We start from the raw sequence: 22,637 nt of genomic DNA, 5'->3' as shown, positions 1-22,637 counted from the left end.
GAATGTAGAACATGACGAACAAGTTAGAAGATGGACTAATGTTAGAAGATGGACTGGAGTGGTACTATTTAGGACAGACACCCAGGAAAAGCTTTTGCACAACCACCAAGCTTATAAGTTGATGAACTGACAGGAAATGGAGCACACCATGGTAAAGTTAGTAGTAACCATCATTTTACAAAACTCAGTAACTTCTAATTTTTTCTGGGAACTTCAGTGCTGCCTAGATAACTGGGTTATCTTAAAAAAACAGTAGCTCTCGCTCAAGATTGGTTTTCTTTTTTTTCTTTTTGCAAAGTAAAGACGCAAAATATTTCATACCAATGTAGAACAGTCATTACTGCATGTGCTTAGACCTGTTCACAAGTTACAATCTTTCTAAGTGTGCTGAATATTTCTCACACTACAATCAACGTGAGTACAGGTATATGTGTGATTGAAACGGCACATTTGTTCAGGTACTAGTCCTTAAGTTTCATCTGTGAAGTGGACATGCACTGGTTCTTTCTTACGAACAGATGTATACATACACATGTAAAATGAATGTGCTTTCATTGTAACATGTGAACAGGACTCCCAATAATCAGCTATGACATAGGTGTCAAACTCGTGGCCCTCCAGATGTTATGGACTACAGTTCCCATCATCCCCTGCCAGCATCATGCTGGCAGGGGATGATGGGAACTGTAGTCCATAACATCTGGAGGGCCACGAGTTTGACACCTGTGCGCTATGTGAATCAGGTAACACAAAGACCACTGGCCTCCAGTCAGCTTACAATACAGGCAGAGAGAAGAAAAATGGAAGAAAAATTGGGAAAATATTAATTCAGTTACATTTATTTCAGTTTAGTTTCAGCAGCGGAGATGTTCAACAAGAGTAGGATGTAAAACAAGATATAGGTGTCACCAGGTGACTGTTCCAGAACTAAACAGCAGCAAAGAAGAACGAGCACAGTCATTTAAGAGATGTTTTCGGATGGCCAAGGTCAGCTAAGAATGGACAGTCATACTGGCATACTTCGACATAAGGGTTGAGGAAACAGAGCAGGCATTAATAAGGCATGAAAAGGGTAGAGAAAAAGCAATAACCGTTCTAGAATGGATAATGATCAAAGAAGGAATAGAAGATGAACATGCAGAAGGCAGTCGGCTAACTCTCTCAGAGGGACATCCAGCTGCAAGGGTGGTGATGCCATATAGATGAGCTGAGCAAGGAACAGGAATTAAAGAAAGCTAAACATTAGGATGTTGTGTGGTTTCCGGGCTGTATGGCCGTGTTCTAGTAGCATTTTCTCCTGACATCTCGCCTGCATCTGTAGCTGGCATTTTCAGAGGATCTGATGATAGTAAAGCAAGTGGAGCATATATACCTGTGGAATGTCCAGGGTGGGAAAAAGAAACATTTCCTTGGTTCTGGTGGGTTTTCCGGGCTGTGTGGCTGTGGTCTGGTGGATCTTGTTCCTAACGTTTCATCTGCATCTGTGGCTGGCATCTTCAGAGGTGTATCACAGAGGGAAGTCTGTTATACACTGTGTCCAGAGAAAAGGGAATGTTTGGGGTAAATACTGTCCATGTCCCAGGGAAACCAATCAGTAAGTGTTTGGGTAGAACTTGTTATGCAAAGATGTGGTTGATAGTATTGTATTGCGGGTGGAGCTTATCAGTCCAGTGAGTGATTCACTTTTTCATGTCCTGCAGCAGCAGCAGTATTGGTGAATGCAAATCCTGTGTTTGGGTGGAGTCCATTGTTCATGAACTTAGCATGCCCTTGGGGTTTGCTTTTGGTGTTTTTAAGTACTGGTAGCCAAGCTTTGTTAATTCTCAGCGTCTCTTCTTTCCTGTTGAAGTTGTCTTGGTGTTTGTGAATTTCAATGGCCTCCCTGTGCAGTCTGACAAAGTAACCTTCTGAATTGTCCAGAATTTCAGTGTTTTCAAATAAAATGTACGTCCAGTTTTGTTTAAGACATGTTCTGCAACTGCAACATGTCTCCTCCAAAAATCCTGAAAAATCATGATAGGGCTTATTTTCGGGATAGGTCTTGTTTTCGGGGAAACACAGTATTACTTGCTTCTAATTCATTGCAATACAACACCGACTTAACACAAGGAGTAGGGACCTCCAGGAAGCCAGCAGCAAGAAAGAATAGCAGAGAAATGGCAAAAGAGTCTGAGAAGCAAGCCTCAGCCATTCCAGGGGACAGTCGTGGCCAAGCTGTCTTCAGCAGCCTTAGAGAGTGGGGTGAGGCTGGCACAGCCTCAGACGGGTGGCAATCAAGAAGGAGGGCCAGTAAGGCTGAAGCAGGGAGCTTCCAGGGGGGAGGGAACCTCCTGAGAAGGATAAAAGGGAGGCAGGAAAAGAGGGAGAAGGTTGGTGTGGTAGACACCAAATGTTTAGCAGCATGGCAGGTGCCTCTGCTCACAAGAATGCCCATGTTTAGTGAAGACTGGTTTAGGGGATTCATTTTTATGGTCCCCCAGTAGAGGATGACTGGGTGCCTATAAAATTGGATCCCCTGACTCAATCTTCACCAAACTTGTAATGAAAGTCACCTGCAACTACATTGCAAATTTGGTGGCTCTATCTCAAAAAACTATCCCTCCCAAGCCCACAAAAATAATAGACCTGAAAAAGCCATATAAAAAACTCAAAAAGGCTGTTCAGCCTCTTTAAAATGCTTACCCTATTTTCGACCGAAAAAAACCAAAACATCGTTTAAAGCTTTTTTTTTTAGTTCACCATATCTAAAAGACAACCCAGTATTTTTTTCCAGTCTCACTTCTTACCTCTCTTCTCTCCAGTTGGAAAGCTGGCTGATTCTACTAACTGACATGCGTTATAGTGGTATATATAACACTGAGGTGGGGGGATTCTGAGCCCAGTATTTTAAGGTGACTCGTATGACAGAGAAAGTGTAAACAGATTCTTCCCTCTTTCACCCCCTGTAATCCTGCTGTTTTCCTCAAAAGAATGGGAGGAAAACTGTTACCCTCTCTCTGCCCTGCACACACTGGTGTTCCAGTTTATAATGGTAAGGCTGCCTAGCACTTGTGGGGAATCAAATGAACTATTTCTAACATGCTATCAAAGGATTATCTTTTCCTTAACCTGATAAAAGTGTTGACATTATTTTTTTTTGTGGGGCTGGGTTAAGGGTTATGACTGATGGCTTCAGTTGCTAGGTTTCTTAATATATGTGATACACTACCAGATTTAATTTGATGACACAAATGTTCCAAAGCTGAATTGGAAAATAGACCATTGTTCAGATGGAGTTCTTGCCAACAATAAAGGATTTTTGTACGAATCAGAAAAGTAAAGCAAGCTACATTATTATTACTTTTTTTTTTAGCTGTGAGAGAGGTCAGCTGTTGAAAATGTTTCCTTGGGAATCCATCATGTTACCTGATGTACAATTTGTGCAGTTCTGTAGGAAGCACAAAGTCTAATATGTGCAGTTAATTAGTCTCTGCATTAATTATTTAGAAGTGGTTTATTACATCACATTATGCCATGTGACTAGGTAAAATAAGCACAAGTAATGTTTTAGCTGCAAGTAACATTGTTTTCATTTACAGTGGAATGTTTAATGTGAGGACTATCTTTTGTAGCCATCACAAGAAAAACAGGCTAAGAATTCTGCTTATTTTAGTAATGTGTTTGTATCACAGGCCGACGCTTTTCGAAGCACTGAATCACTGTGGCATTTATATATCCTTTAATAATGGGTTTTAACCATGCTGTAGGTTGCACAGGTGGTACTGACCCTCTTACTTTCCAAATTCTGCCAGTTCCAGCTGTTATCCATCAAGACTGGTTACATGTCAGCCTTCATTCTGTACAATTCTACTGATATTTCCATTCTTCATGTTACTTTGCTGTATCACCCTGTACTCTTCTCTTATTATATCTTGATGCTAACTTGACTTGCCTTCGTCTCTGATAGCAGTTAGAATGGACTGGCATCTGGGACACACAGGCTCAAGTCCCCAATCTGTCATGCACAGTTGCAGGGTGTCCTTGGGCAAGTTACACCCTCTCAGCCTAACATCCCTCTCACAGGGCTGCTGAGAGGAGAAAGGGGAGGAGAGGAGTGCAATGTAAGCCAGTGTCAGCATTCACATAGATGATAATTTCTCAGATCCAGATGTCTTCCATTTTTCGAACCAACTCCTTCAACCTTTGCCTTGCGAGTCTCCATGCACTGCTTTGGACTATCATGTCTTTAATAAGGTAAGAATTGCTTTCCCTTTCTCTGCCTTAGTTGATCTAAGGCTTGTATATATTCCACTTGCTTGTTTTTTCTTCTGAATGTTGCAGTCCTGTAGCAGCTTTCTCTGAAGGGTCCTCTCTCTTCTTTGACATTGCTGTCTACTTCTTAGACTCTGACATCTCTGTCCTTCAACTCATCCCTGCATATAAACCCTACTCCAAAAATATGCCCTACTGGTAGTTACAGATCAGGATGGTGTGATTCAGCAGGGTGCTCCCTACCAATGAGGATGCAGCTTGCATCACACGTGACAGGGAAGCAATGGGGCTGCTGGGAGCCCACCTTAATTAATTGTGAAGGTACTGTATTTCCCCTAAAATAAGCCCTAATGCATCTTTTGGTGCAAAAATTAATATAAGACCCTGTCTTATTTTCGGGAAACATGGCAGGTCAGAGATGCAAATTAGTTGTTTTGTGGAACTTTTCTAGATAACAAATGATTTTACACTAAGTATAGGAATAGCATACTCTATCTATGCAAGTGCTCAGTCAGGGTGTCCGTGAAGCAACAGAGAGATCTTTCCAGAAGCTCATGTGATTTCAATCATGTGACTTCAGCAGTTAACTTTTGCTTAACTGAATGAAGCAGACACTTGTAAAATCCTAAACGACTCTCAGTTGTGGGGTGCTCCAAGGTCCCTGGGTGGGCATTTGCGACAAGGAGTGGAGTGGAGAAGGCTGCTGGAAGGCAGCCCCAACCCTGGAATCCTACAGTGGCCAAGAAAGCTATCAGATCTATTTAACCTTTACTCAATACAATTAAAACTATCGACAAATTAAAATATATAGCAATTTCCCAACTGCAGGGACGCATACCCCCAGGGGCATGTGCCAGAGTGCGAAAAAATTATGTAATGGGCTTGCTAACGTGGGAGTACAATTTTAGAGAAATGGGTTGCCAGGGGAAATGCAAATGAAAAAAAATAGGAAACCACTGATCTAAAATATCATCAACTAAAATTGATTTAATGGCCTTAACAACAACAACAATAATAAAATGAGAAGGACAAGATCCTGTGGGACTTTCAAATCCAAATGGACAAAGTGTTGAAACACAATATACCAGACATCACCGTGATCAAGGACAAGAAAGTGACCATCATCGACATAGCAGTCCCCGGTGACAGCAGGGTCATGGAAAAAGAACACGAGAAGATCACTAGATACTGTGATTTGAAAATCGAGCTTCAGCACCTATGGCACAAACCAGATTAGGTCGTCCCAGTGGTAATCGGCACGCTGGGCGCCATCCCGAAAAAACACTAGGGCAGCACTTGAAACATCTTCGAATTGACCAAATTAACATCTGACAAATTCAGAAGGCAGCCCTGCTGGAATCCGCACAAATACTACGTCAATACATCATAACTTCCTAGGCCTCTGGGTGAGGCTCGAATTGTAATGAAGGCCAACAACCAGCTAAAGATCTGGCAGTTGTGAAAACTACTACTACTACTACTACTACTACTACTACTACTACTACTACTACTACTACTACTACTACAACAGTTAGCATCTGAATGCTGCTCTCCAGAGTTCAAAGTGTTTCAAATATGCTACCTTGGTGTAATCCATTCACCCACCCTGCAAAATAGATTGATATTATCATCCCCATATTGTAGATGAAGAGTGGCTTACTTAAGCCATCCAATGTGTGCATGGAAGAGGTGAAATCTGAACCAGAGGATTCCCAACCTCACATATTTTTGAAAACCTGATGCAGCACAGTGGTTATTACAATCAGGACCTAATTTGCTAGACTTCCTATGCAAATTTCCCCTGACAAGTTTTCAAGAGAACAAACTGCAGTTTGGCAATACAAGTCTGACATTGGATAGACAGCTTACCTGTCAATTTCTTCAGTGTATATTACATAGAAGGTGCTCATTTGTCTTCAACATGCTACTGCTCCCCACTAAGAAAAAATATTTAACTGTGTATTCATAAACTTTACTAAACGCCATGCTACAAATCCCTACCAGGTTTACCCAACAGCTGCACACAAGCCACCAATAAGAGGTATTAGAGGCAGCTGGTTGCCTGATAAAAAATGAGCGACGCCCCGTGATGCCACTGAACCATCTACAGGAGGTGCCAACTACATCAAGGGGCTGCAAACTTGTACAATTAAACAGCCAGACTATGTTAAAAAGCAGATCAACAAACAGCTGGTTTAAGAAAGCCAACAAACTGCTTCTCTCAGAATATGTATAGAACTTTTGGAAGAAAATTAAAAAATGACAGATTATCAAACCTTAGCTATTTTTAAAACATGCCTTTCCCCCCTCCTACTTCTCATATGGGAAAAATAAAAGTTGAATGGAAACCAGCGCATAAAGCAACTCCAACCAACAACACTGAACGTAGTACTGTTCTGAAAAGGGCCACTGAGCTCATGAAACTGTTTTACGAAACTAGAAGCAGCTCCTCCAAGGAGTCGGGCAGGGGCCTTTCACATCACCTACCGTCTGATCCTCTTAACTACAGACACTGGGGTTGGCACCTGGGACCTTCTGAATGTCAAGCCCAGGGGTCTGCAACCTGTGGCTCTCCAGATGTTCATGGACTACAAATCCCATCAGTCTCTGGGATGATGGGATTTGTAGTCCATGAACATCTGGAGAGCCACAGATTGCAGACCCCCGGTCAAGTCGATGCTCTATCACTGACCCATCTACTCAGCACCACCATGGAGCTAATCTTTGGCTCCCCATGCTCCTGGCCACTTTAAACCCACACTGTCAATATTTATTCATAGTATTTCTGTAGCAAAATACACTTGAAACTTTCCCAATTCTACAAAAGAATTAAATGTATGGTCCTCAAGAGCAGCATCTGCTGTAGCTGCGAACCACTGGCTTAGCTTCACTGCTGTTATTCACGAATCATACTGCAACAACTCTGATATATCCTGCCTTCCCAACTTCAAAAACTTCCCAGGGCTTGTAACAGTTTAAAACTGCAGACAAAACAAAAAACTGCTGACCACTATTTTAATTGATGTTTTTATGTCTTGGTATCTTTTAAATTGTTTTAATTAGGGGGGGGGGGGTTGGAGGGGTAATTTTAATGATTCTTAAAACATGGTTTTATCATGTATGTTTCAATTTGTTTGCTGCCTTGGTGGCCCTTATGAGGACAGAAAGGCAAGATACAAACTTTGTAAAATATACCAGAGCAGAAAACCACAACACATTAATAATCACTGACTGCCATTACCTCCACTCTGCTTCTGCTAATATTAAACAACTTCTAGAACCACCAAGTCTTTGTTAACTGTTAAAAGATGAGTCAAGCATAGGTGTCAAATTCGCGCCCCTATGATGCTGGCAGGGGATGATGGGAATTGTAGTCCATATCTGGAGGGCCGTGAGTTTGACACCTGTGGATTAGACAGACTTCCTTTAAGAGGTTGTCCTACAATTTAAGCTTCACAGAAAGTCTATTCTGACCCATCTGGTGTATATGGCTCAAGGGTGTTCACTTCTGAAGAACCCCAGTGGCCAATGGGAAAAAAACACAAAAGAAATACAAAGAGCAGCCATGACCAATTCTTCCGGAAACAAGATAAACACATTATCAGGTATCGTCCCTTAGTCATATCACGGGCATCTCTAATCAATCACTGTTTACCTCAAAGTTCCTTCCTATTTCTGCTGCCCAAGATCTTTTTGTTAAATTAGACACTGAATCTAGAAAAGCAGGGGTCCTGAAAAAGCCCCTTTCTCAAAGGCACCCCTTCTGCACACCCCAAAGACTGGAACAAAATTCAGATGAACTGCAATGCTATTGCAGACATCTGCTCAAAAGGCAACTCCCTTTAATGTTTGGTGGGATCACCTTTACTTATAAAGACTCTTTAAGAGTGAAGAACTGCTGTTTACTCCTCAAGCAGAATTGGAGATTACACAACCAGATGGTAACTGCTACAAGTAACAGTGGAATATGATATATTCAGATTGTGCACAAGCAAGACACAGGTCATTTCGTGAACTAAACTGAAAAACAAACCTTTTCCTTCCCTGCTCAGTTTTCAAAGGAAAGATACAGTGTGTTCCTCCAAAGCTTCCCATGTGTTGACTACAGATGTAGCCTATCATACCAATCCTTCACCACAAAAATGTTACTTCCTCCCCCCCACAAAAAAAATCACAACATGCATCATTAGCGGCTTTGACTAGACTTCATATCCAGCAACATCTGCGAGACAGAAAGTTTCACTTAACCAGATGAAGATATTTTAAACCCAAAAAACCAAGCAACAGATCAATTTTCGAACAGCACAGCTCAAATGTTACCTTCCCACAAAGAGCAAGCAAACATGCTGAGTCATAAATTCTTACTGCCGCACCCTATTGCGCAGTTTCACCTGCTATGTGAAAAAGAATGAAGATTTTGTTCTACCTGTTGAACCTCCTTTCTAGACAGGTACAACACAGCCTGAACTACTGAGAAGTCCTTTCTCTGTGATAAAAGGAGGCTGGACCAATGAGCATTTTCTCCTATAACAAAGTCTATAACAAACTACAAGCACCTACAAGTGTGGACTACTGAAATATTTACAAATAAGCACAAGTGGAAAAGAAATATGAAACGTAACAGGGAGATGTCGAAAGAGAGGTATACCCTGTCTCAACAAAAGATGACAATGCAGTCATGCCTTGTGCAGTAGAAGTGGAATTAGGCTGTTTCCGCTTTTGAAAAAAGGCTGGAAAACTATCAGAGGGAAAGACTGAGAGGCGGAGGGAGGTCTGTAAAAGCCCACCAAGTTCCTCTTGCCTGCCCACCCATCCCCTGTCCCAGATTTGCCATCTTCAGAGCCAAAGACAGGACTTGAAGGAGATGATGAACTGCCAGGTATTTCTGGAAGGCAGCCAAAAAGACCCCCCCCCCCCGGGCTCAATGAGATGCTTACATCTTTCCATCCTCAGACAGGGACTCACACAGAGGTTCAAGCACACCTGGAGGGGCTGAGGAAAAGGAGGGAACCAGCCACCAGCTGAGCAAAGAAGAAGAGTTTGGCACTATTGCACTCTTTTTCACAGAGGTCTGTTTCTTCTCCTTCGAATGATCAGGGATCATACAATATGTTCACATACTATGGCCACATAATTAAACAGGGATCTTGGGGGCAGGGGAGTATCTACAGAAAATGGAATTGAAATCGAACCACCCTCGCTAGATGCCCCCTGCTCCCAGAGTACCAAAACGTTGATCACGACTGCTTTTCTTATATGGCACCTGTTCAAATCCAACTCCCCTCTCTTAATGGTTACTCTCTCACTTTTGAAAGTTTACCTTTTGCACAACTCCCCCCACAAACACCTGCAAAATCTACTTGTAGACAACATAAACCTAACATACATACATTGATGCAAAGTCTGCTTATGGAAAACCGGGGGTGGGGGGAGGGAACAGAACTAGGTGGGCACTAGAACCACAACAGAGCATTCCAAAGAACGCCCGGGAAGAAGTGACATACTAATACAGAAACCTTCTAACATCTTTCAGTGAGTCAGGGTATAAAAAACTTCATCAAGATAAAAATGGCTAGCTAGTACACAACTTGAGGTTCTATGAGGGTAACTGAACTCTAAAGACGACAGGACAGCTCCTTGACTGTAAGTGGAATGTGACATAGGTACATGTTAAGAGAAAAAAAAATCTCAGTTTTTTTTAAAGTCAGGCGCCCCACAACTTCTTGAACTACTGGGAATTATACACTTCATAGGGGGAAGGAGGGAGAGAGTTTTTAGAATCTCCGATAATAGCCTGCAGAACCTTCCTACTGAAAGTTATATCTGGACAGCCTAACAGAAGGCTGGACTGTTGATCATGTGCTACCGCTACACCTGTCCAGAGGAACGTTACCTTGACAAAGCTTGTCATGAGCTACAATGCCTGCTGGGAAGGATATCTTATTTTTTTAAGACAAGCTGCTGAAACAACATTGTCCCAAATGGAATGAGCTGGTGTGGTCTTTGGCACTTGCTCCCCAAAAATTCTATACAATTCCGTTGAAGACACAATGAGTCACTTTGCTAGAGAAAAGCTTGATACTCTTCCCTATAATCTGACAGAAGAGTTAGGATGAGTCAGGAAACCCTTGGTCCAGGGGGAAGAAATGTATCATGGTCCTCCCAACCTCAAGTATGTGCCAGACTTTCTCCTGAGGGTGTTTTGGATCTCAGCAGCAGAACAAGGAAACCTACACAAAGACATGCTCAGAATGAATGGCTGGTCTGGATGAAGTGTCACCTTATCCCTACAAAATACACATGACCAGAAGGACATTTAGCTCTGATACAGAACAGACAAAGCCACCAAGGTAGGCAAAGGTTTATTAAGGCCCCTTCCGCACACGCAAAATAATGCGTTTTCAAACCACTTTCACAACTGTTTGCAAGTGGATTTTGCCATTCTAGACAGGTACAACACAGCTTCAAAGAGCACTGAAACCAGTTTGAAAGTGCATTATTTTGCATGTGCGGAATGAGCCTAAGAGATTTGTCCACAGGCTCAAAGAGAAGATTCAGGCATCACCTCAGACACTAGTGAAATGTGAAAGCACACAGCAGCCTAACCCCTGGACCGAGAAGAACTTTGTGTTGATATTTTAAAATGAATCACCATTGTGTGATGGATGTGAGTGCTCCCCCTGCCAATCACCCCTGGAGGGTAGGTCACCTTGGCCTTGTAGGAGCTTGGCAACCCTTTTGGATCAAACAAGACACGACTCTGGCTCCTGTTCATACGCTCTTTACTTTCGTTAAGTAATTAACAGCATTCCTGCAGGCTTAGCCCCTGTGCCACACCAACTTCCTCCCTCTTTCCCTGCCTCCCTTTTATCCCTTTCAGGAACTTCCCTTTCCCCCTGGAAGCTCCCTGCTCCAGCCTCCTAGTGGCTGGCAAACTGTCTGTTGTGCCCTGCCAGTCTGGGACTGGCTCTTCAGCTTTCCTACTTGACTGCAGCCTGGTTGGGACTGTACTAGCTCCACCCTACTCCCTAAGACTGCAGAGGACCGCTGACTGCAGATTGGCTAGGGCTGTGCTATCTCCACCCTTTCCCCTGGAACTGCTGAGGCTTGTTTTGCTGCTCAAGCTCTCTTGCCATTTCTCTGCAGTTTCGCCCAGCTTCTGGCTTCCTGGAGGTCCCTGCTGCCAGTTGTGGGGTTCCTGGGTGGGCTTCTGTAGCAAAGAGAGGGGTGGAACAAGGATGTGGGGTGCTGGAGGCAGCCCCGTTCCTGGACATTGGAGAAGACGGAACTCATGAGAACAGTCTTATACTTCATGGATTTGGCCTAAAGATTCTGATTGTAACTTTCCTGGAAGAAACCTCAAGTATGAGGAAGAAACCTCCTTTCTTCCCTCCTGGAAGAAACCTCAAGTATGATTGCTTTTACTGGAAGACAGCACACTTAGTGACTTTGGATCTGGGGGTTTCTGAGTGTCAGTTCATTTTATTTGTGTATGTCATGTGAGAAGCACCTGATTAGACCAGCCTAAAGAACTAATCAGTGCCCTTTAGCCAAAAGGCAACTAACTGAAACCACAGTGGAGGAAGAATCTGACCATGGCACTGACTGGAACATACGGGAGTTTCCAGAGAAGCCTTGAACCTTTCAAAATCACAGCTATCTGGACCTATATGGACAATTTTGTTTAGACCCTAAAACCTGCTTGAGTAGCTGGCAGCAAAGGAGTCTCACAGACGGCAAACAGAAACCCCTTCAGCCATGGAAGGTGGTAAAGGCATCAATTTCTTCTATCATTGACAGTCCATAAAACAGGCACTTCAGAACGGGACCATTTTCTGCAAATGTCTTGCATCGAACCATCCATATATAGAATGAATATAGAGTTTAGACTGCACTGCCATCTGTTCTAGCAGCCTCTTCCAACCCTAGGAATCCTAGGTTGGGAGGTCCCTGGCCAAGCATTGGCCAAATGGCTGCTCCCTGGAGTTTTCTGAAATACCTGCAGCCATAAAGTGGAAGAAAGCCAGAATTGGCTCCTTGTGTTGCTCTGGAGAGATACTTTGGAGATGAAATGAGCACCAGAAAATACACAGGTGGGCATCATGGTGTCCATGAATCCCATATTGGGGATATTTGTTTTATTCAGTCCTACAAGGCTCACCCTTGCTCTCATGTTGGTTTAAAACCCTCTTAAACCCCAAAAGGTTGCCAGAGCAAGACTTCTCTGTGCAGAAGTCCTGTTGATCCATCCTCATTAAGCCTCACTCCTCTGTTTGATGTCTAAACTAACAATTTTCCACCAATTTATCAGGAATAGAGACTTGGCCAACTCATCCATAATTTCCTGGCTCTTCCTTTTAAAAACGCATACATTTGGCAGGGAGCTAATTATGATGTTGCATTCTTTCACTAGGAGATATACAGCCCCATTCAGGAGGGGGCGAAATCGTTGTGGGAGAAGTAGGATGCAGTGCGGGATGCCACACCAGCATCCCTCCACCTCCGTCACCGGATTAGCAGAGGTGGTCCAGGGACGTGGCCAGAGAAGAGTCAACTGAGACTGCAGAAGATCTGCACTGGATTGCACTGTAAGTTGTCCATATTTAAAAACCAGCCCACTATAAAGACAACTCCTGTGTGCAAAACACAGTTTAGTAAGCTACAAATCTTTAGTTATTCACTTCAGCATATGTAGTACTACAACACTGCAATAAATGTGTTCAATTGCCGAGTCTGAGCTACCTAATGACATAGAGCACTGTTCTTAGGAAACTGGTTAAATAAATAGTACTTTAATATCAAACTGGTAGAGGTATCATTGATTCATGCTGCAGCTGTATGTTCACAATAAAGACAAAGGCATGAATCTCATTAAGGAGGTAAGCATCAGAAAGAAAAGGTCACTTTGGATCCTACTACCTGCATCAATATCATTTGACACCAGGAGGACAATGAATCCTCTGGACTATTTCTGACATTAACACAAAAAAATCAGAGATGGATTTTAAAACACTGTACTGTAACCTCCGCTGCTTTACAAAGCCTACCCATGAGGTCCATTTATTTACAATGCTTATATACCCTGCCTATTTGCCCCATCAGCACCACGAAGGTGGTTCTGAAGCAGGCCTAACTGTATATAAGTACTACACAGGAGATTAAATTTTGCCATGGAACAGAACAAAGCATGTTACAATACACAAAGAACATTGCTCAATTTGGAGAAGTGGAAAAGAAAAACACTTAAGAAACCTCATTTTAAGGCAATCAAGAACAAAAACCTTCAGTCTATGCCAAGACATTCAGGAATATTCTCACACATCCCTTAGATGTGTTGAATGCATCATTAAGGAAACAAGGATGTGGGATTTAGATCAGCATGCTTCCAAACATATGTATTAAATTATTCGGTAAGGAATGTAAAGCAAGTTTGAGAAAAAATACAACTTACCTGTGTCACTTGGTTTCATGTAAAGTTTGCATGAGGCAATTCAGCTGCTTTATATTAAGAGTAATTTCCTTTTCCTGTTTTAACATGCACAAATAATCCAAACAGTACTCCAAGGATACTTTCCCTCTGTACAATTTCTGCTCATACAACTTCAGACTGTTCCCCAGGAAGAGACTGGGCATATGCTCCTTACCCTCTCCTTCCAGTAAGCAGGGTAGGAGGAATAAACATTCAGGTGATATCACACAGTGGTATCTCCTTAACTTTACAAGACTGAGCTAATTAGAAAGTGGGCTCAGTGTCTCAGGATCAGGGAGTTACTACATTTAACTAAATGCTGTGTCTGTGATTCAGTTGTTGCCTTCCTCCAATGGAGAGCTGTAGGAAAGGATATGTGAACCTAAAATTTCTCAATGCATACCATCCTAGTTGAAAATTAATGTATGAACAAGCTTTAAAGCTTTCAATAAATGTTAATTCTGAGAGAAAGCAAGTAAAGAGGGAACTAAGCAAATGTCTGCACAAATGTTTATTTAATGGTTTTAGAACCACTGTCTCAATATATGACAGGATTGTCTCAGATATCCAATATCCTGTTGTTTCCCTCTTGTCTTAGTCTGACTTATACCAGCCTTTCCCTGCCCTGGTACCGATGCAGTATCTAGCCAATACAATCCCACTCTGTTCCATTTTCTTGTCAAAATTTTTATTAGTCTGCAAGATCCTGCCGATGTTCCTATTCAGTTTAATAAACATTATTCATAAGAAGTTACACGCATGCACAGCAATAAGTTTCCTTGAACTGTTTAGGACTATTTGTAAACACTGATAGCCACCCCCTTTGCAGCTGACCAGAAAAGGAAAGACTATGGTTTTATCATACAATTAGCATGGATTTTTAAATATGAGAAAATTTAAATCATAACTTAAAATCTCTGGGCATCCTCATTCTATCAGCTAGCACCACTGTCCAAACACGAACACCCAACTTCAGTCTTCCTTGCAGGAGAGCAAGCAGCAGGTGCAACTTGAATGACTTGAAACAGATTCCAGACAGACATGCGCACATGGGCTGTTGACAGGCACGCTGGGCGAAATACACAATGGCTACTTAACTTCCAGTCATCACACAAAGGCCAAATTCAGATCAGGACTGTGAGGAAAGCGGAGTAAAGTCTCTTTTCCATGCCATTCTCCAAACTCAACGTGAGCCCTGATGGAAAAGTTTATGTGTACTGAGGACTCAAATTTCCCCAATGGGACAAGTAGCAACCTCCTGGAGATGTTGTAGGTCGGGATGTGGGGGGTGGGGACAATCCTGTTCTGCCACATAGGGGAGTCAACTACTCAGATAAAAAGTATCCCGTACCTTTAATAATATGTGGAAATGAGTAGCTGAAGCTCCTTGTAGAACGGAAGTAAATACGCTCACGATAAATAACATTCCTTTTGTCTATTAAAGGGACAAGATATTTTCCCCCAAGCAGTCAGGCAAATCTACCCTCATGTGCTGTAGCCCCACACCAAATATAGCCAGCACTTGCCTAACAGTTAAGTTCCCAGTATTGGTCCTCAGAAGAAAAGATTCCCACCAGCACCACTTACTTTGAACCACACAAGAAGACAAAAACAGAGCAGAAGTGGTTGGGAGCATTGATAAACACATGAGTTGTTAACCCACACATTCATTATTTTGCAGGCTTGAAACCTTCATTCATCTCACTGTATGGAGCTGTAGACCTTCACAACTTACTCCCATCTCTGCAAGCTATTAAAAACTCACCTTTGACAGTCTATCTCACAACAGTTGTGAATAACACTCCGTAATGGATCCCACTGACCCAGTCACACTTTAGTGAATGGGGCAGAGGGAGAAATCAACAGTTAACAAGATGTGCCAATAATTTCGACAGCTCATTGGGGTGATTGTACACATCTGTCTACCAGGATGTAAAGCCACGTTTCCTTCCTCATGACATTGGTCACTAAGTGCTTGCATAAAGGTCAAAGCTTCCTTATTTTGCCTTTGCTCTTGTGACTTTCTATCAGTGACTGTGTCTCTTCATCTTGGACACTCCAAAATACTGATCCTGGTATGGTGTGATCATTTCGCTCTGACTTTTCCCCATCTTACACTAGATCTTAACAAATAATTTGTTAGACCTCATCATCCGAACTGCCTTATGAACGAGCACAAATGTTTTTTACAGGTGAGCCATAGCTATATAAGAAATCGAAGGTTGTTTTGCCTGCGCTGGAATACAGAATCCAAAACACCATTTACCAGCTCTACACAAACCCAACAGTTATGTCACCAACTGTGCAGTTGTGTACTGTTCATTCAAATGTAAGAATGATACTGCACATTCAAATATTCAAATTTGAAGATGACTTTAGATATTAACTTCTCTGCTCATAGGTATTCTCTGTTAACTTGTGGAGGACTGGATTTCTTTCTTTCCCACCAGTACAATGTACCTTCATTGACTAGATCAGTGATGGCGAACCTTTTCGAGACCGAGTGCCCAAATTGCAACCCCAAACCCACTTATTTATCGCAAAGTGCCAACATGGCAATTTAACCTGAATGCTGAGGTTTTAGTTTAGAAAAAACATTTGGCTCCAAGGCACATGTTACTCAGGAGTAAGCTTGGTGGAAGTCAGTGGCTTTGCTTTGAAGCAACTGTGCAACGCTTCGAACAGGTGAATCACAACCCTAGGAGGGTTTACTCAGAAGCAAGCCTCATTGCCAGCAACCGAGCTTACTCCCAGGTAAAGGATCACGCTTTAGTTCTTCCCATGAAAATCAGTAGGGTTTAACAGCACTTAACAGGGTTACCTACACTGCTTCCCCAAAACTAGGTCTTAGGTTTAGTGCTAATAATCTCCCTGAAATAACTGCACTATTATCACATGACGAACTCTGTGCCCACAGAGAGGGCTCTGAGTGCCACCTCTGGCACCCGTGCCATAGGTTTGCCACCACTGGACTAGATGCTTAATCTGTGTGTTCATCGGGAACTTAAGTTGGCCTTTAACAATACATCAGTTTTTCTATACAAGGATTATCTCCGAGTAGACATACACAACCAAGCAAAGCATGTTATCTGAACTGCAATATCAAATTAATTTGATCATTTAGTACAAGTAACCACATGAGGTGCAAATCTGAAGAGAACACTCCCACATTAGTCTTTAAATCACATGCCCTTGAATCTGACGCATCTCTCCACTTGAACATCTGCTACAGACCCTCGTGGCTGGAAAAATATTCTACTCCTCTCCTTGTCCTGTGCAGCTGAATAACTATCACCACTTTTCAGTCACACTCACTACTTTGTTTATTGAGCAGCCAGGAAGGAACAGAAAACAATGATGTTTGGCTTCCTTTTTCCATTTAGCGTCTTCCGACAATTGTGATAGGAAAGAAATAAAAAAGCAAAGTACGGATGACAGCTTAGGTTCCCAGACTGAGACTATTTCTGGATTCAGGCCTGCTCCTGGATGTACAGGGAGCAGCTGTGGCTGGAATTGCCTTTTATCAGCTTAGGCTCATCTACCAACTGCCACCCTTCCTCCAGAAGCGTGACTGGAACAGCTGCACTTGCCTTGGTGACTTCCAGACTGCTGCAATGAGTCCACTTGGGTCAGCCTTCAACAAACTCTCAGAAAGTGCAACTGGGGCAGAATGTGACTCTTTAATTGTTCATGGGGCGACTGCTTTGATACTATTTATCTCCAGTTCCATTGCAGGATATTTTGACCTTTGAAGGCTTAATTAGTTTGGGGACAGGGGTATTTTAAGGACCACCTGCTCCAACATAAGGCTAACTGCAAACATAAGGGGACGCCCCCCTCCATGTTCGGTTGCTTGCAGTGGCTTGGCTCAGGGTCATGTATGATAGAGCACTGAGTGACAGCACCAAAACTTTAGAACTTCATCCCCAAAATAGTAATAAAGACCATCCTACTTTCAGCAAGTTTTAGAGTCAAGTTAGCTGGCAACTGTGAAGACAGCGTCCTGCTGGTGTTAGATTTTGATCTTCATAGCTCTGAAGGCTATTAGTTCTCAAATTTGCTGGCTGCCTTTGACGATGCCGAAGTTCAATCTGCAAGCTGTTTTGTAAGCTCTATCAAAATGTGAGGATACAAAATCGTCCAGCAAATAAAGCAGCATGTGCAATGCCTCTTGTAAAAGCTAATGTGTGAACTACTCTTTATGACAGACGTAAGCACACAGCCCTGTGGACCAGAGACTCACTCACCAATGAAAGTTTGTTTTGCTGATGTTATAACTTCTCCAACTGCTACCTTCGTACTCCTTACACTGCTCCAAGAATAGCTCCTGAACAGGAACATACTGACTGCTTGTTTCCACACATCTTCAGATTAGCATTATTCAAGTGCATAATACTTCCATTGCAGTGCTGTACAATCCTTTCATTCATTACTACAAAAGCATATTATAGGGGGATTATAATTCCTCCTTAACAAATGAGCAGAAGGGCGAAACAGATAAACACTTGTTGAAGGCCACTCACACAGTGTTCACTGCAGAACTGGCATATAAAACTATGCATCACAACATCACGTCTTGGCATACTTATGCCCCAAATTATTCAACTGTACCCACAAGGCCTAAATATTTGATGCTAGCATGTTTCTCTTGGTGGTAGAACATTAACTTGACAAAGATTTTGTAAAGCTCTGCTGTTAGTACAGTGGTTCATACACTCTGAAATAAGATCCAGTGTATGTGCTTAGGAGTAAGTTGTCATTCTGGTACTTTTTTTCAGAAGGGAAGAACCACTACAGAAAAAAATGTCCTCTAAGCACACAGAATGAAATGCCGAGTCAGACTAAAAGAACTGATTACCATGAAAATAGAGATATATGGCCTAAATGAAACATACAAAATGAAAGAGCAGAACACATACACACAAACAATATGGAAGGGGAATATGGTAATAAGAAAGCTTTTTATAAAAGTGAGCCTCAAAAATTATTTTTTTAAAAAAATATAGGCTATGTTGGCTAATTTAATCCTGAGAATTTACTAGAACTGATATAACTGAGTCCTCATTCTGAAAACCTTATTTCTGCAAAATTCTGCACCAGATCAAAAGCTTACCCATAAAAAAGGACAACACCCCCCCCCCCCCAGCTTTTAGTTTAACAGATTATTTGACCACAAGGATTGGGGGAGGTTTATACTCAAGACATTACAAACAAGAATTACAAAACGAACAAGAATATAAAACTAACATGGCCATGTATCATAAACACACAAACAAGTTTTTGAAGTTGAAAATATGCAAAGAAGAGTCGGTCTCCCACTATTATCAACAAGGAAATAAAGTATACAACTCTATATTAATTAAGGAGTTAAATAGCTTTGTTCAATAACAGGATCAGATTGAATATTTAACTGCTATTATACAATGTACCATTCAAAGCTCAGCGGTGGGGGGTAAGTCTTCCAATTCAGTGGCAAGATTCAAATATTAAAAAGCAAACCGATACCAAAAATTCATTTTTTAAAAATACAAACAAACCTTACTTTCTCCTTGTTTTGTATTTCAGAAGGGAACAGAATACAGTAGAGTAAATACATTAAATTCTGAAAGCTTTGAAGTCCTGACAATCAACCTTTTTTGTAGCCAAAAGGCTCCTTTGAACATTTGAAACGAAGAAATTCAACTTTTATGAATGCTAGATCTCTCTAAAACAAAAGCAAATCCATTTTTAAAAGTTCACGGAAAACTGTTCACTGACTCATACTTTTGTGATTTTTTTTACTACTTAAACAACCCCTCCCCCCTACACACACGACACACTCACATTTCCAATGATAAAACAACTAGTCACCAGGGGTATTAAACGGAGATGCAACTGAAAAAGAGCATTTAACACTCTTTGAACTCAAAACTTCCTGAAATGTCAGAAGTCACCCAAAACACCTAGTAGTGCTGTGATAGTGAACTCTTTCTCGGAGATTGGTTGAAGAGTTTTCACAGGATCTGTTTATTCTAAAAACCAACCCAAATATTTTTCTGAAGTGACATTTTGGAGCTATTCCTACGGACCACAAATGCTTTAGACACAACCTCATCATACAAAAGTCTGCCTTAATGAGTGAAGTTGAGGGTCACCCACCCCAGAAGTACACAAGGAACACTTCTGCAGCGTAACCAAGCCCTAACTTTCAATGCTCTGAGCACCCACACCCGAACACCAACACCAGATTCCTACCCTTTCCAGAACTACCACAAATCACAGACATACATATTCAAGTTCCTCCTGCAGAAGAGTGCCTTATAGCACTGAGAGGGGAGCAACACCCAGATATGCAAGAAAAGGCTTTGTAGCACCGCAAGTCCTAACCATCAGCCCTCCCCGCCTGGACACCCCCGCCAACCCAAGCGTTCTTTTCCAGAACTGCTCCAGGAACTCACAAATCTGGATTGCAGACTCTCACGGCAGCACCCAGCCTGGAAAGAGTGGGGCGAGGAAGTATGCAAGGAAGGGCGAATCCCTAATATTCCAGTGCTCTGACGGTGCAAGACCACCCCACTTCCCCTTCACTAAATCAAGCTAAGCGACTGCCTGCCCTCCGCCAGCGAGCGCGTCCACCCAAGCCAGGAATCCCTGTCCCCCCCTCCCCTCTCATGTCGCGGTGTCATGTTTTTCCTCTTTCGGTACGTCGCGCTCTGGGAGACTCCCTCCTTGGAGAGCCAGGACAGGCTTTCCTCTTCCTCCCTCCTCTCCCACACCCCCACCCGCTCGCCCTGGGCCCAGACCCCGGGTCTCACTCACAGACACCCACCTCGCCTGCTGCGAGCCCCAAAGAACCTTTGCAAGGCTCGGTCACTATTTAGCAGGAAGATGCCCTGGAATTCGCGCAGGCGCAGTCCGGCCCGCAGCCGCACTCGGGATTCGCCCACCTTAAAAAAACGAGACGAGGGGGGACAGAATGCTCCCACCCTCCCTTCCCAGCGGCGCAGCCCCAGCGGCCCCTTCAGCTTGTCTTCTGCAGGGGGCGCCTCCGCAGACCCTAGCCCGCCCCCGCCGGCCAGCGCCCCAGCCAGCCCTCCGTCCCTCGCTTTCCCTCCTCCCCCAGACTCGCCCCTTCCCTCACTACGGAGTCGCCGCTGCCGGGCCCCTTCTCCTCCCTTCGCAAGACGCGCCTCTCCCTCACGACAGAGGGAGCCGCAGACCCCCCTCACCCCGGCTCACCTGCCAAGCCCTCTCAGCCAGGCCGGACTCCGCGGCGAGGCCCGTTCCGCCTCTCCTTGACTCCACCGTGTACGGACAGTTGACGGCTGCGCTCCGGAAACAACGGCGGCGGCTCCTCAGCCGGGCGCCTAGGAGGGAGGGATTTAGTAGGGGCAAAGGGCGGGGCTGGGCCGCGGAGTGACAGGCGGGAGGTGGCCGAGAGGAGGGGCGCGGGCGACCTGGGGGCGGGGCCAAGAGGATGGGAGGGATTTAGTAAGGGCAAGGGGCGGGGCTCGGTGGCGGAGTGACAGGCGAGAGGTGGCGGGGAGGAGGGGCGCGGGCAGCCTGGGGGCGGGGCCAAGAGGACATTCTGTGAGGGAAAGTCGCTGAGGCCAAAGAAATCTGGGGGGCGGGGGTACACATTGGGAGCCGGTGACGTATACGGTTTCTGTCAGTGTGGTACTCCTAAACAGGTCTATTCGGGAGCAAGCCCCCTTTAAGTAATGGCTTTTACTCCCAGGAAAGTGTTTTCAAGATAGCTGCCTTAGCCAAGGGGCTTTATATGCCTCTTCTCACCACAGAAAATCTTGAAGGCAGTCTGCAGACAACAAAATGCAGTAACGTTCCAGGGTATAAGTGAATACAGTATAATTAAAATACAGTGAAATGCAATAAAGCAGTAAAATACAGAGAAACTAAATCAATGAAACACAGGGCACAATGCAAAGAAATCAGTAAAACAGTGAATAAATACAGTGCAGTAAAGTAGCAAGCTACAATAAAACCTGTAGTAAAACAATAATAAAATCAGTACAATCAGAAAAATATAATAAATGCACAGAAATCAATAAAATAGTACAATACATGAAAAGTTGTGAGACAGGCCATGCAATAAAATAAGCAAAAAAATGTTGGCATCTGTAAAAGCTTGTAATACACTGAATGGGGAAGGGATATTTTGATGGTGCCACAGCAACCACATTAAGTTTGGTTCACTTGTGTGGGATGTACATGTGATGGAGTGGGCAACAACTCTTTAGGCTGCAGATAGAAGATCAGACTTTGGGATGCTGCATTCTTTGCTATAAGCACTCTGTAAACAGAAGAAAAACACAGTGGGGACTGGAATGTTTCTACCTCTCTCCTTGCTTGCAGGCCTTATTACTCTGGGAACAATCCTAAAGCTAGTCTGTAAACTGCTTTAGGGAATGTAACTTGAACCTGGTCTAGTTCAACAGTGCGGAGTTGTAGGTGGTCGAGGCAAAATTGATGGTCAAGACACAAGAAAGGAGGGGGGACACACAAGAAAGGGTGAGACCAGAGTGAGCAATTGACGAAGAGGTGAAAGAAGATGGAGGTTGGTTGCCAACTTCCAGGTAGGGCCTGGAGAGTTCCTGGAATTACAACTGATTTCCAGACCACAGAGAGCACTTCCCCTGGAAGAAATAGTTGTTTTGGAGTGTGGATTCTTTGGAATTTTGGTCCCTCTCCTCCTCAAACCTTGCTGTTCCCAGACTTTACTTCCAAATCACCAGGAATTTCCAAGACAAAACGTGGCAATCCTAAAACAAGAGGAGGACACAGGGGTTGACTTGACCCTGAGTTTCAGGGGATCAGTCTTCATATGTCCTGGGAAAGAATAACGTCTCTGAGACAGGGCAGGCTATTTTCTGTTCAGCTTAAAGTGTTAAATCCACTCCTGGGCCCACCAGACCCCACC

The 22,637-nt window shown here is 43.4% G+C and overlaps 1 protein-coding gene and 1 long non-coding RNA gene across 3 annotated transcripts in view; one reads left to right on the top strand and one right to left on the bottom strand.

The window, feature by feature from the left end:
* The window catches only part of GARRE1 (granule associated Rac and RHOG effector 1), a 68,862-nt gene extending 47,787 nt beyond the window's left edge, over nt 1-21,075 (bottom strand). Inside the window, exon 1 of one of the 2 annotated variants that reach the window (XM_048515493.1) lies at nt 20,939-21,075. The gene's annotated coding sequence lies outside the window, so the exon portion shown is untranslated. Of the gene's footprint in view, nt 1-20,528; nt 20,727-20,938 lie in introns of those variants that run through there. The other variant, XM_048515494.1, reaches the window with a different exon arrangement.
* LOC125443412 lies at nt 4,086-15,654 on the top strand. Its single transcript, XR_007246118.1, has 3 exons — nt 4,086-4,233; nt 12,665-12,839; nt 15,402-15,654. It is a non-coding gene; the product is annotated as an uncharacterized LOC125443412 (long non-coding RNA).
* Nucleotides 21,076-22,637: the final 1,562 nt, after the last annotated feature.

The sequence above is a fragment of the Sphaerodactylus townsendi genome, linkage group LG14 (genome assembly GCF_021028975.2).
Source record: "Sphaerodactylus townsendi isolate TG3544 linkage group LG14, MPM_Stown_v2.3, whole genome shotgun sequence".
Lineage (NCBI taxonomy): Eukaryota > Metazoa > Chordata > Lepidosauria > Squamata > Sphaerodactylidae > Sphaerodactylus > Sphaerodactylus townsendi.
Note: the sequence above shows the minus strand (reverse complement) of the source record. Positions and strands in the feature narration are given on the sequence as shown.